Raw genomic sequence first — 13,408 nt, 5'->3', positions numbered from 1 at the left:
ACAAAAATTAGCCGGGCGTAATGGTGGGCGCTTGTAATCCCAGCTACTTGGGAGGCTGAGCCAGGAGAATTGCTTGAACCTGGGAGGTGGAGGTTGCAGGGAGGTGGAGGTTGCAGTGAGCTGAGATTGCGCCATTGCACTCCAGCCTGGGCGATAAGAGCGAAACTCCATCTCCAAAAAAAAAAAGAAAGAAAGAAAGACCAGGTCTGAAGAGGGATATATTAAGTAACTATTTAGGAAGTGAAAACGGTGGACATTTTTTTAAATGACTGAATACAAGGCAGCCAGAGAAATTTGTGATGGCCATGAATTTTGGATTACCTGATAGATGAAGGTGCCATTAGCTGAGATCAGGAATTGAAGAAGAGGAGCTGGTTTCAGACAAGAAAGGGAAAGAATTTAGTTTTAGAAATACTGAACACACACACCTGCCTTATTAACATTTAATTCACACACCATACAATTCATCCATGCAGAGTATAAAATGAAGTAGGTTTCAGTATGTTCACAGACTTGTGCAAGCATCACCACAACCCATTTCAGGACACTTTCATCTCCCCAAAGGATACCGCATAACCATCAGCAGTCACTGTTCACTTTCCCTCTGGTAAGCAGAATGGCGTTTTGTTCTCCTCAAAAATGTCTATGTCCTGATCTCTAGAACCTGTGAGTATGTTAGGTTACATGACAAAGGGAAATTGAGGTGCAGGTGGAATTAAAGTTGCTAGTCAGCCAACTTTAAGATTATCTTGGGGCTAGGAACAGTGGCTCACATCTGTAATCCCAGCACTGTGGGAGGCCCAGGTGGGCAGATCACTTGAGCCTGGGAGTTCAAACCAGCCTGGGCAACATGACAAAACCTTGTCTCTACCAAAAAAAAAAAATTCCAAAAAGGAACAAAAATTGACCAGGTGTGGGCACATGCCTGCAGTCCCAGCTACTAGCTGAGTTGGGAGGATCACTTGAGCCTGGGAGGTCAAGGCTGCAGTGAGCCTTGATTGAGCCACTTCACTCCAGCCTGGGCATCAAAGCGAGACCCTGTCTTAAAAAAAATGATTATCTTGGATTATTCAGGTGGGTCCAGAGTAATCGTAAGAGTTCTTGAATGTGAAAGAGGGAATTGAAGGAGAACCACAAAGATGACAGCACAGGAAGGACTTGGCCCAACTTCACTGGCTTTGAAGATGGAGGAAGGGGCCAAGGGTCAAGGAAAGTGGGTGGCCTCCAGAAGATGAAAAAGGCAAGGAAACAGATTCTCTCCTTAGGCTAAATCCTGAATTTATACCAGTGAGACCCACTTTGGATTTCTGACCTCCAAAACAGATAAATTAGTGTTGTTTTAAGCCACTAATGGCAATTTGTTACAGCAGCAATAGAAAATTAACAGACACACATGTACACACCTCTCTTCTTCCCCCAATTCTAGACAACCACTTTCTTACTTTATAAATTTGCCTATTCTGGATATTTACATTACATAAATGACTACTAAGTCTGGATATAAAACAAAAACAAGTCTTTATTGTTAATTTTATTAGGCTTTAGAAACATGGGAACCTGTGTGTTTACTTGGTGAAGAATTGAATATATTCTTGGGCAGAAGATGAGAACACTAAAATAAAAAACAAAAAGAGTTGGGAATAACTTGTTTTTGTTTTTCAGGGAGTGGGAAGGAAGAAAATTTCCACTCTCATTTGTCTAGAAAGTCTCCCAGAGAGTTTTCAAGATTATTAATAATAATAGCTAATTCACATCAACATATCTCCCCAGCCAATATATCACCTCTAAGGAAATGTATACTTGATATGTTTTGGCACTGTGTCCCCAGGCAAATCTCATGCTGAATTATGATCTTCAGTGTTGGGGGAGGAGGATAGTGGTAGGTGATTGGATCATGGGGGCGGATTTCCCCCTTGCTGTTCTCATGATAGTGAGTTCTCATGTGAACTGGTTGTTTTGAAGTGTGTTGCATTTCCTCCTTTGCTATTTCTCTCCTGGTGGCCATGTGAAGATTGTGCCTACTTCCCCTTTGTTTTCCACCATGATTGTAAGTATCCTGAGGCCTCCCCAGCCATGCCTCCTGTACAGCCCGTGGAACTGTTAGCCAATTAAACCTCTTTTCTCCATAAATTACCCAGTCTCAGGTATGTCTGTATAGCACTGTGATAACGAACTAATACAATACTCATACTCATGTCTGTCACAGTCTCTACCATCAAACATAATTACTTTCAAGCTTCGACCATTCCTTAGATTCCAATGGGAACCACTTTTCTTTCTGGTTACGTCACAGCCTAACTATCCAGCTCTCCCTCTGACTCTTACACTATCTTTAACTGAAGCTATGAGTATTATCACATCATGACACCCAGAGTATGGTATATGATTATGGCATTTTTTTTTTTTTTTTTTTGAGACGGAGTCTCGCTCTGTTGCCCAGGCTGGAGTGCAGTGGCGTGATCTCGGCTCACTGCAAGCTATGCCTCCTGGGTTCATGCCATTCTCCTGCCTCAGCCTCCCGAGTAGCAGGGACTACAGGCACCCGCCACCACGCCCAGCCGGTGGGATTACAGGCGTGAGCCACCGCGCCCGGCCTATTGCTTAGATTTTTTTAAGTGTTGAGAAATTCCCTTCTAAAGAGTATCTTGTGGCCGGGCACGGTGGCTCACGCCTCTAATCCCAGCACTTTGGGAGGCCGAGGTGGGCAGATCACAAGGTCAGGAGATTGAGACCATCCTGGCTACCATGGTGAAACCCCATCTCTACTAAAAATACAAAAAATTAGACGGGCGCGGTGGCTTATGCCGGGTGTGGTGGCAGGCGCCTGTAATTCCAGCTACTCGGGAGGCTGAGGCAGGAGAATCACTTGAACCCGGGAGGCGGAGGTTGCAGTGAGCAGAGATGGTGCCATTGCACTCCAGCCTGGGTGACAAGAGCAAGACTTGGTCTCAAAAACAAAACAAAACAAACAAAAACATAAAAAAGACTACGAGACAATGCTATTTGTTTGTACACAGGTCTCCAAATCTGCCTCTTCAAAAGAAACGGACACTGTAACAGCCTTGGTTAAAGACTTAAGCCATCCCCAACTAAGAGTGGGGCCATCTCTTAGTTGGCTCCAGTGCCATCTGCAGACATTTCTGTCATCCTCCCATCCTTGGGGGCTTCTTTCTGCAGCTCCAGTGTGTACGCAGTAAAGCTTGCAGCTGTACAGCCTCCAAGAAGCAAACCCAGGTCCCACCCAGCCACAGTTGTACAGTGACGCCCTTCCCCGTCCCCTTGTTTGAGCTATGCTCAAGGGACCAGTCTGGACTGCTATGCTGTCTCACTCCCAACCCAAGCTCCGCCGAACCGTGAGTCCTTGCACCTTGGCCCCTTTGAGCGCGTACTCAAAACAGAGGCCAGAAGTGCACTACTAGCCAGAGGCGCTAGGAGCCAAAAGCGCGTCACCCGCGTGGGTCGCTTGGAGGCCGGAAGTGCGTCATGTGCACGGCTGCTCTTTCTAAGGTGCAACTTGTCCGCATCTCGGTGTTTACGATTGGGAGACATCCCCTTCCTTTCCTCGTACACACTTTTTTCTCTCCTGAAGAACATCACGCCTGGGTCATTATCCATTTGGGTGGGTCAGGAAAACTATCGCCTCTGCCCGGAAGCATTTGACTGTCAGGAAGGAATTCATGATAATACCGCCGTCACCACGGCCTAGATGGTGGTGGTGTTTCCTGGATACTTACTGGTCTTCCTGAGTTCTGGTTCACTCGCAGTGAATCAACTTCCTTTCACAAGCTCTACCACTCACAGGCCATTGAGGAAGATTCTTGTGTCTGTGAGCAGCTTTTGTTTTCTGTAAAATGAACCAGTCAGATTATACCATTCGGGGTGTCTTTAATTCTATGCGCTGTAACCTCCAATGGTTTGCCACTACCCCTGGAGTCCAAGTCAACATTCAAGACTCCTCAGACCCTTGCCCTCCTTGCCCTCTAAATGAAAAAGAAAATGCCAAAAGCACAGGGCATATGCTATCCCAAGCTTGGTAAGAGAGATAGCTCTACAGTGTTAGTGCCTATGGCTTTCTGGGTCCACAAAAGAGAACTCTGGCCAGAATTTTGCTGGACTGTCAAAAGGTTTGTGATCACTGTCACAGAATTACAAAACAAACAGGGGACTTAGAGTTTCTCAGTCCCATCTCCTTTACAACAGTATGACACATTGGTAAGGAGCACAGCCTGGCATCAGGATGCTTTGTTTCAAAGGCCAAAGGACCACTCTGTGACCTTTGGTACATTACTTAACCTGTAAGTGTCACTATTTCCTTATTTCTAAAATTAGGATAATAATAATATTTATTCCCGGGATCGTTGTGAGGATTAGATGTTAGTACATGTAAATCAGTACAGTGTCTAGTACATACTAAACACTCACTAGATATTAGTAATTATTACACTCACTAGATATTAGTGATTATTAATAGCTTAGGAATTGAGCCTGAATAGGCTCTGGAGTTAATCCAGTGCTCAACCTTTTTAATTAAAACATTTGAAAATGGTTATAAACCTCAGTGGGTTTGGGCATCTGTACACTTGTTACTACCAGACCAGATAGTATAAGCAAAGCCTGGTGGCAGTTCAGGGTTGGTTCTTAGGAGATCAGAGTGCCAAAATGGCTAGCTCATCATGAGCTGACGACTTCCAGGATGAGGGGATGACGAGCTGGACTTGTTGATTGGTTGGGACTTCCACAACACAAGTCTGGACAAATGGGACCATGACCCAGGTCTTCACGAGCAACCCTCAGGCTTTCTGCAGCGTGTAAACTCCTCAAGAAAGAGGCTTTTCTATCTTGGCCATGACTGTATCCCGAGTTTCTAGAATAGTGTTTATAACACAGTTCATTATCAATAAGCATTTTTTGATGAATAAAGAGTTGGACATAAATGATTATACTCCCTTACTATAAGGGAGAGTGAGGCAGATAATATAGGCACTCAATGCAGAATGAATCATGAGTAAGAGAAAATCAAGACTCAAAGAGTTTCAGTAAGGCCACAGCATATCATAGGTAGCAGACTTAAGACTTAAACCCTGGATTCTTTCCACCATGTCAAACTGGCTTTCCAGAACAATATACTAGATGGTATTCCAAGTCCCAATATGCCTTTCTATGCTCTCATACCATGGACACAAGCTGTCTGACCTCAGTCCCTTCAGGAAGAAAGAGAGAGAGAAGAGCAACAGTAACTGTAAGAGGAAAAATCATCAAATTCTGAAATAAGGGCCAAAGAACCTTATATGATGATACCATTCCCATTTTACAGATGAGGAAATTGAACACAGAAAGATTAAATAACGTGCTCAAAGTCATGCACAGCTCCTATGTGGCAGAGCCAGAATTCAAACCATGATAGTTCGGCCTCAGTATACACACATAAGCACTCTATCACTGCCTCAGATATGTAGTTCTATGTCTCATAGTGAAGAAGAAGTTGAAAAATGTTAAGTCAAACTAATGTTTCCAAGCCTCCATTGATTAACTGTGATTTGGGGCAAGCTACCTAGATTCTCTGTGCCTTCAATTTTCTCACCTATAAAATAAGTACAATATTAATACTTACTTTGTAGGCTGTTGAGAGGATTAAACAACATATGAAAATAACTTATTTTCATGTCTAACTTATTGTAAACATTTACTACATTTCTAATTAATTGATTGTTTCATTTTTATTGAGGTTTATTTTTATTTTTTAGAGTAGGGATCTCTCCATGTTGCCCAGGCTGGATTTGCACTTCTGAACTCAAGTGATTCTCCCCAATCAGCCTCTCAAATAGCTGGGAATATAGGCACGTGCCACTGTGCCCAGATGAGGTATAATTTAAGTTCAGTAAAGAGTACAAATCTCAAGTGTACAACTTGATGAATATTTATATATGTAACTCCAACCAGATTAAGATAAAGAATATCCCCAGCACCCCAGAAACTTCTCTCCTATACCCCTTCCTAGTTGATAGCCTCCCCAAAATAATCGCTATTCTGACCTCCATAACCTTAGCTTTACCTGTTTTTAAATTTTGTATAAATGGAATCACATTGTAATAGAACCATGCAGCTTGTTTCTTTCATCTAATATAATATCTTTGAGATTCATTTATTGGACATAACTATAGTTCATTCATTTTTATCATTGTTTAATGGTTCATTGTTAAATAAACCACATTTTTTTTACCCAAAAAAATCTACTGTGATGGACATTTAGTTTTTTTTTACTTTTTGGCTCTTATGGATAACCTTGAAGATTATTTATGAATAATTGCAATAAAAATTTTCACACGTCTGGTAAGCTCTTATCTTTCTTAAACATAAGCTCTTATCTTTCTTAAACATACCTATAAGTGAATTATCTTATCTTTCTTAAAGATAAGATAATTATGAGCTCTTATCTTTCTTAAACATACCTATAAGTGAATTTGCTGAGTCATTGGATATCACACATTTCGCCTCAGTCAATAACTGACACCAGACCAGGTGGTATAAGCAAAAATATAACACAACTTTATTATTATTAATACTTTTTTTCCTTTTTTAATGTTTTAGAGATGGGGCCTTGCTATGTTGCCCAGGCTGGTCTTGAACTCCTGGGCTCAAGCGATCCCTTGCCTCAGCTTCCCAAAGTGCTGGGATCACAGGCATGAGCCACCATGCCCAGCTAATAACAATTCTTAATATCCTCTAATACACCATGCCCAGCTAATACCCAATTCTTAATATCCTCTAATCCATTTGCCCTGTCTCAAAAATATATTTTTACCGGTGGTTTATTTTAATCATGACCTAAACAAGGTCCTCATGCTTCATTTAACGATATATCTCTTAAGTCTCTGTGTCAGATGCAGCTTTTCAGCACGCTTGTACCAATTTCCCCTTTACTAGCAGCATGTGAGAGTACACTTGTTCTACATCAAACTCAATTAATATAAACCATTATCAGAATTGTAACTCTAATTATTTGGTGAGTCAGAGGAGGAAGGCTAAAATTACACTGGGTTCTGCCTGGGATAACTGAGTAGATGATGAGGTTTCAAAGGGAGAGGTGGACAAGCAATAATGAATTTTTGGTGTCTGCATGGAAACACATCTAGTTGGACATATCGTCTGAGGCCCACGGGAAAGTGTAGGGCAGAGCTAGTGATATGGGTGGATAAAGATGTAAGACCAGATGGGATCACAGCAAGCCAACAGAGAATTTGTAACCAAACAGCCTAGCCTGAAAATGCATTTTAAAACCTTTTTTTCTTTTTTCTGTTTTTTCCCTAGTCTCAAGATATAACCTTGGCCGGGCGCAGTGGCTCACGTCTGTAATCCAAGCACTTTGGGAGGCTGAGGCCGGCGGATCACAAGGTCAGGAGATAGAGACCATCCTGGCTAACAGGTGAAACTCTGTCTCTACTAAAAATAAAAAATAATTAGCCAGGCATGGTGGCAGGCACCTGTAGTTCCAGCTACTCGGGAGGCTGAGGCAGGAGAATAGCATGAACCCAGGAGGCGGAGCTTACAGTTAGCCAAGATCGCGCCACTGCACTCCAGCCTGGGCGACAGAGTGAGACTCCGTCTCAAAAAATAAAGAAGATATAACCTTGAAGCTTACTGCATGTATCATTGTTTTCTTCTCCTTAGTCTTAAAATATAGCCTTGAAATTTACTTTCTTTGAAACACCACATCCCTCGCTTTCTCACCATACATTTCCTTACAACATGCACATTTATCTAACTATATGCTGGCATCTAATTATGTGATTACTTAGGAATTCCAGGGGCTAATCTTGAAACACACCAAGCATAGGGACCTAGAGGCGAAATTCCAGAAATTCAAGGCAGTTAGTCAACAACCTGGCTATTGTTGAGATGATACCAGCCCACACTCCAAGTGGACCACCGCTCAAGTTAGCCACTGGAACAAGACACGCAGACCTTGTACTCATTATCCTTCTCACATGCCTCCCATTCCAAGTTCCCCTTTTTAAGCCCTTGTCCTCAGCCTAAAATTTGAAGTGGTTACTTTGGATGTGAATCCGGCCACTTCCCCACTGCAAGTTTTGGTAAATAATGTCACTTTCTTTCTATCATTCCTCGCTCTTGTTATTGGATTCTGCAAGCAACAAGCGACCAGACCTGCCTTCGGTTACAATTTCAAAGGCCCAGATGGTTCATTTAAATAGAATAGGGGCCTAAGTTTCTGTATTTTTCAATATGTACCCCGGATGATTATGACACACTTTAGTGTTTAAGCACCACGGACAAAAGCAGTGGGTTAAGGAAGGAACCCTAGAAAGCAATGACATTTTACGAGGAAACAGGAACAGGAACCCTCTCATGACATAGGTTCAAATTAAGAGAGGAGAACCAGGAGATCGTAGAATCTTGTAAGACACAGAAGTAGGGTTTTATGGAATGGGAGTTCAACTGTGTCAAACCAGCAGAGTTTTAATAAAAATTATATTAATAAAATAAGGACCACAACAGTACCACCTAGTGGAAACTTCTGGGAGATGTAATCAGCCGTCCTTCCTCTTGCTCCTCTTGCCTATGTTCTTTGACCTTTCACAACTGGAAGTTCTGAGGCCACACTTCTGTCCCTTTCTCACAAATATACACATGCCCACGTTTAAAATATATATATTTAAATATGGTTCTGTGTGCATTCTTATTATTTTAGAGTTGCCTGGAGTTTTTTTCTTTCTTGTTTTCCTTACTATTTTTAAAAAAAAATTTTTTGTGACAGAGTTTCACTCTTGTTACCCAGGCTGGAGTGCAGTGGCACGATCTCAGCACTGCAAGCTCCACCTCTTGAGTACAAGAGATTCTCCTGCCTCAGCCTCCCAAGTAGCTGGGATTACAGGCACCCGCCACCACACCCAACTAATTTTTGTATTTTTAGTAGAGATAGGGTTTCATCATGTTGGCCAGGCTAGTCTCGAACTCCTGACCTCAGGTGATCCACCCACCTCAGCCTCCCAAAGTGCTGGGATTACAGGCGTGAGCTACCGTGCCTGGCCCATACTTTTTAAACTTTTAATTTTAGATTTTTAAAAGTTACACTGTAAAGTAGTATAATGGACCCACTGGTGCCCATCCATCATCACCAACTTCAACAGTGGTGCCCATCTCATTGCATCTGCTCCTACAAACACACACGTAAACATGCGTACACACACTTTTGCTGTTATTGTTTATCTGTTTTGCTGGAGTTGATCTCAGACATCATATCATTTCTACTGTCAGTACTTCACTGTGTTTCTCTAGGAGATAAAGATAAGGGAATAAAGATAATACAATTATATTAAGACTTGTTAATACCTCCTAATACCCAGCCATATTCAATTTTCTCTGATTGTCTCAAAAATGTCTTTATACAGGTGGATTTTTTGTTTGTTTTTTGTTATGGTGGATTTGTTTTTGTTTTTGTTTTGTCTGTTTGTTTGTTTTTGAGACAGGGTTTTGCTGTTGTTCCCCAGGCTGCAGTGCAATGGCACGATCTTGGTTCACTGTGACTTCAGCCTCCTTGGTTCAAGCAATTCTCCTGCCTCAGCCTCCCAAGTAACTGGGATTACAGGCATGCACCACCATGCCCAGTTAATGATTTTGTATTTTTTTAGTAGAGACAGGGTTTTACCACATTGGTCAGGCTGGTCTCAAACTCCTGACCTCAAAAGATCCATCCACCTCGGCCTCCCAAAGTATTGGGATTACAGGTGTGAGCCACCTAGCCCAGTCTACAGGTGCTCTTTCTAATCATGATCCAAACAAGGCCATCATACTTCATTTAGCAATATGTCTCTTAAGTCTCTTAAGTATATATAACAATTTGTCCTCCTTTTAAAAATGACATTTGTTCTTTGAAGACACTGGGTTATTTGTCCTACAGAATTTCTCCCATTCTGTGTTTGGCTGTGGTGTTATTTAACATCTTGCCTTGTTCCCCACCAAGCTTAGTATGAGTTGGTAGTTTGATCCAGGAACTTGATTTTATTTTATTCAAGTCCAACTCTAGGGGCTCCTCGCACACTCTTCTTAAACATCTTTGTTCTCCCTTTTCTCTTTTTCAATATTTACTAAATATTCTCAGAAAACTCAGTCTCCCTCTCTGCCTCTTCATTAAATGTGTTGGATTAAAAAAAAAAAGACCTTGGTAATGGGTAATTATGGTAGATGAACTAGAGATAAAACTTGAATGTGGAATGGAAAACTATATTTTTGCTTTTGTTATTAGTTTTAATTAATATATAATAACTGTACATACCTATGGGATACTGTGTCATATTTCAATACATATATACACTATGTAATGATCAAATCCAGGTAATTAGTATATCCATCACCTCAAACATTTATCATTTCTTTGTGCTGGGAACATTAAAAATCCACTCTTCTAGCTATTTGATATACAATAAATTGTTGTTAATTATAATCACTCTGTTATGCTTTAGAAAGATAGAACTCAGTCCTGCTATCTAGTTCTCCTTTTGTATCCATAAACCAACCTTTGGCTTTCTCTGTATTTTGTTATTATTGACCATAGTTTAAGAGATCAAGTTTTAAAGCCCTTAGACATTCCCAGGAGGCCTCCTCCATAACATCTTCAATAAACTCCTAATTCTCCAATGGCTATCTATTCATCAAATATTTATCAAGATTTTACTGGTTATGTGCCAAGTATGGTTCTGGGGATAAAGCAGTGAATAAAATAGACAAAAAATATTTACATGTATAGAACTTGCATTATATTGTAATTAATTTCTCTTGCATTATACCTGCTGTCTTAATAAAGAGAATGAAATGGAAGAAACTTTTTACTTGGTATTTGCTAATATTGTAATTGTTTTGTTGCACTGACATATACATATAACAAAATTGCTCCATTATGGAAAAACTGATTTTCATTTCCACGTAGGGACTTAACCACCACCTAAGATGCTAATTCACTTGGAAATAGCATTCTGGGGTGTAAAATTAATTTCCAAATTAACTTTGGAAGATAACTGTAAGTTTTATAAAATTATGGAAGTTTATGAAAAACTAAGACTTTTTAACAGCTAAATAAATTATCACGGTAGGCTTAAATGTAAAAAAATGAAATCAAACAGTATTAGAAAAATTGTTTTCTCTTTCTTCTGCTTATACCAGTAAAAGCCTCTATTAAAAAGTAAGATTTGATTTGAGAGGCTGAGGCAGGCCAATCACCTGAGGTCAGGAGTTTGAGACCAGCCTGGCCAACATATAGTGAAACACCATCTCCACTAAAAATACAAAAATTAGCTGGGCCAAGTGGCATACGCCTGTAGTTCCAGTTACTTGGGAAGCTGAGGCAGGAGAATTTCTTGAACCTGGGAGGTATAGTTTGCAGTAAGCTGAGATCACACCACTGCACTCCACCCTGGGCAACAGAGTGAGACTCTGTCTCTCAAAAAAACAAACAAACAAAAAAGTTAGAGTTGAAAACCCTAGACTAGGCCCTTCAGCACTGGAATCAGATTAAGTGTATTATAACAGAAATTTACCAAATAGTTTTCTTCTGATTCCAAGATGATCCTTTGAAATAATTTATCCTCAGGATTTGGCCTACTCACAGAGAACATTCATATAGTAAGGTGAAATAAAATGAAAATGAGCTACAGGAATCTAACAACCCTCCAAAAATATCTTCTGGAATCTAATCAACACCAAACAGGAGGAAGGGCCTTTGGTCAGCTCACTTGCAGAGATTTCATTACATATCTTTGTCCTACAAGTTTCAGACCAGCTGGGCACAGTGGTTCATGCCCATAATCCCAACACTCGTGGAGGCCGAGACGGGCGGATCACCTAAGGTCAGGAGTTCAAGGCTAATCTGGCCAACATGGTGAAACCCCATCTCTAATAAAAAATATAAAAATTAGCTGGACATGGTGGTGTGCGCCTGTAGTCCCAGTTACTCAGGAGGCTGAGGCAGGAGAGTGGCTTGAACTCAGGAGGTGAATGTTGCAGTAAGCCAAGATCACGTCACTGTACCCCAGCCTGGGCAACAGAGCAAAACTCCATCAAAAAAGAAAAAAAAAGTTTCAGACCAAAGTGACACCTTGGTTTTTAGTTCTTTGTTCTGAGCTAAGTACATTAGCTTTTATTTTTATACGTTCTTGTTTTTTATCTCTTACATTTCTTTTTCATGCTCCTGTCTTGTGGAAGATCCCTATCATGTGCAGATTTGGATGCTAGACCTGCAAGTGAGAGAGTGAGTGGCTCCTTGAACATATTGGCAGTTCATGGAGAGTTAGCATGTGTGGAGTTTGGGCTCCAGTGCCTTGTTTTCTAAAGATGGTGTTTGGTATAGTTTGGATACTTGTCCCTGCCCAAATCTCATGTTGAAATGTAATCCCCAGTGGTGGGGGTGGGGCCTGGTGGGAGGTGACTGGATCATAGGGGTGGAGTTCTCATGAATGATTTAGCACTATCCCCTTGGTGCTGTCCTTGCCATAGTGAGTGAGTCTTCCTGAGATCCGGTTGTTTAAAAGGATATGGCTCCTCCTCACTCTGTCTCTTGCTCTTGCTCCCGTTCCTTCCATGTGATGTGCCTGCTCCCCCTTCACCTTCTGCCATAATTGTAAGTTTCCTGAGGCCTCCCCAGAAGTTGAGCAGATGCCAGCATCATGCTTCCTGTACAGCCTGCAGAACCATGAGCCAATTAAACCTCTTTTCTGTATAAATTACCCAGTCTCAGGTATTTCTTTATAGCAAGGCAAGAACAGCCCAATGCAGTGTGCTAGCACTGTTCTCTTCCCATCTTTTCACTCTGCACACAAAGTTCTGCAATTCTGTGAATTTACTGTGTTTTTGTTCAAGTGTCTTAGCAACTTCATTCAGAATTTCAACATGCCATTTTAATCTGTTTCTCCCTCCCAAGCCTGTTACCTTGAAGTAGTAATTAACCATCCTCATACTTTTTCTTATTTTACTTGATTGTCATTGGTGTTCTGAGCTACTTTTCCCTTAAGCTTCTTTGTTCATTCCTGAGATCTTTCTCTTCCCTCTTCTCTTCTCCCCAAGCACACCCAAAGTTTGCATCTAGTTAGTGATTTGCAATGTTATGCCCTACTTCATCTTTTTTTTTTTTTTTTTTTTTGAGACTGAGTCTCACTCTGTCACCCAGGCTGGAGTGCAGTGCTACGATTTCAGCTCACTGCAACCTCTGCCTCCTGGGTTCAAGTGATTTTCCTGTGTCAACCTCCCAAGTAGCTGGCATTACAGGCGCCCACCACCGTGCCTGGCTAATTTTTGTATTTTTAGTAGAGGGAGCATTTCACCATGTTGGTCAAGCTGGTCTCGAACTCCTGATCTCGTGATCCACCTGCCTCGGCCTCCCAAAGTGCTGGGATTACAGGTG

At 41.3% G+C, this 13,408-nt stretch overlaps 1 protein-coding gene across 10 annotated transcripts in view; it reads right to left on the bottom strand.

Annotated features, from left to right (window-relative positions):
* The window catches only part of LOC105491307 (zinc finger protein 19), a 94,057-nt gene that overhangs the window by 8,573 nt on the left and 72,076 nt on the right, over nucleotides 1-13,408 (bottom strand). For 9 of the 10 annotated variants that reach the window (XM_071084889.1, XM_071084890.1, XM_071084891.1 and 6 more), the window contains 2 exons: nucleotides 3,735-3,844; nucleotides 322-371 (listed from right to left, as the gene is read on the bottom strand). The gene's annotated coding sequence lies outside the window, so the exon portion shown is untranslated. The remainder of the gene's footprint in view (nucleotides 1-321; nucleotides 372-3,734; nucleotides 3,845-13,408) is intronic. The other variant, XM_071084896.1, reaches the window with a different exon arrangement.

Source organism: Macaca nemestrina, chromosome 18 (assembly GCF_043159975.1).
Source record: "Macaca nemestrina isolate mMacNem1 chromosome 18, mMacNem.hap1, whole genome shotgun sequence".
NCBI classification, from domain to species: Eukaryota; Metazoa; Chordata; class Mammalia; order Primates; family Cercopithecidae; genus Macaca; species Macaca nemestrina.
The sequence above is the reverse complement of the archived record's forward strand: the minus strand, read 5'-3'. Positions and strand labels throughout refer to the sequence as shown.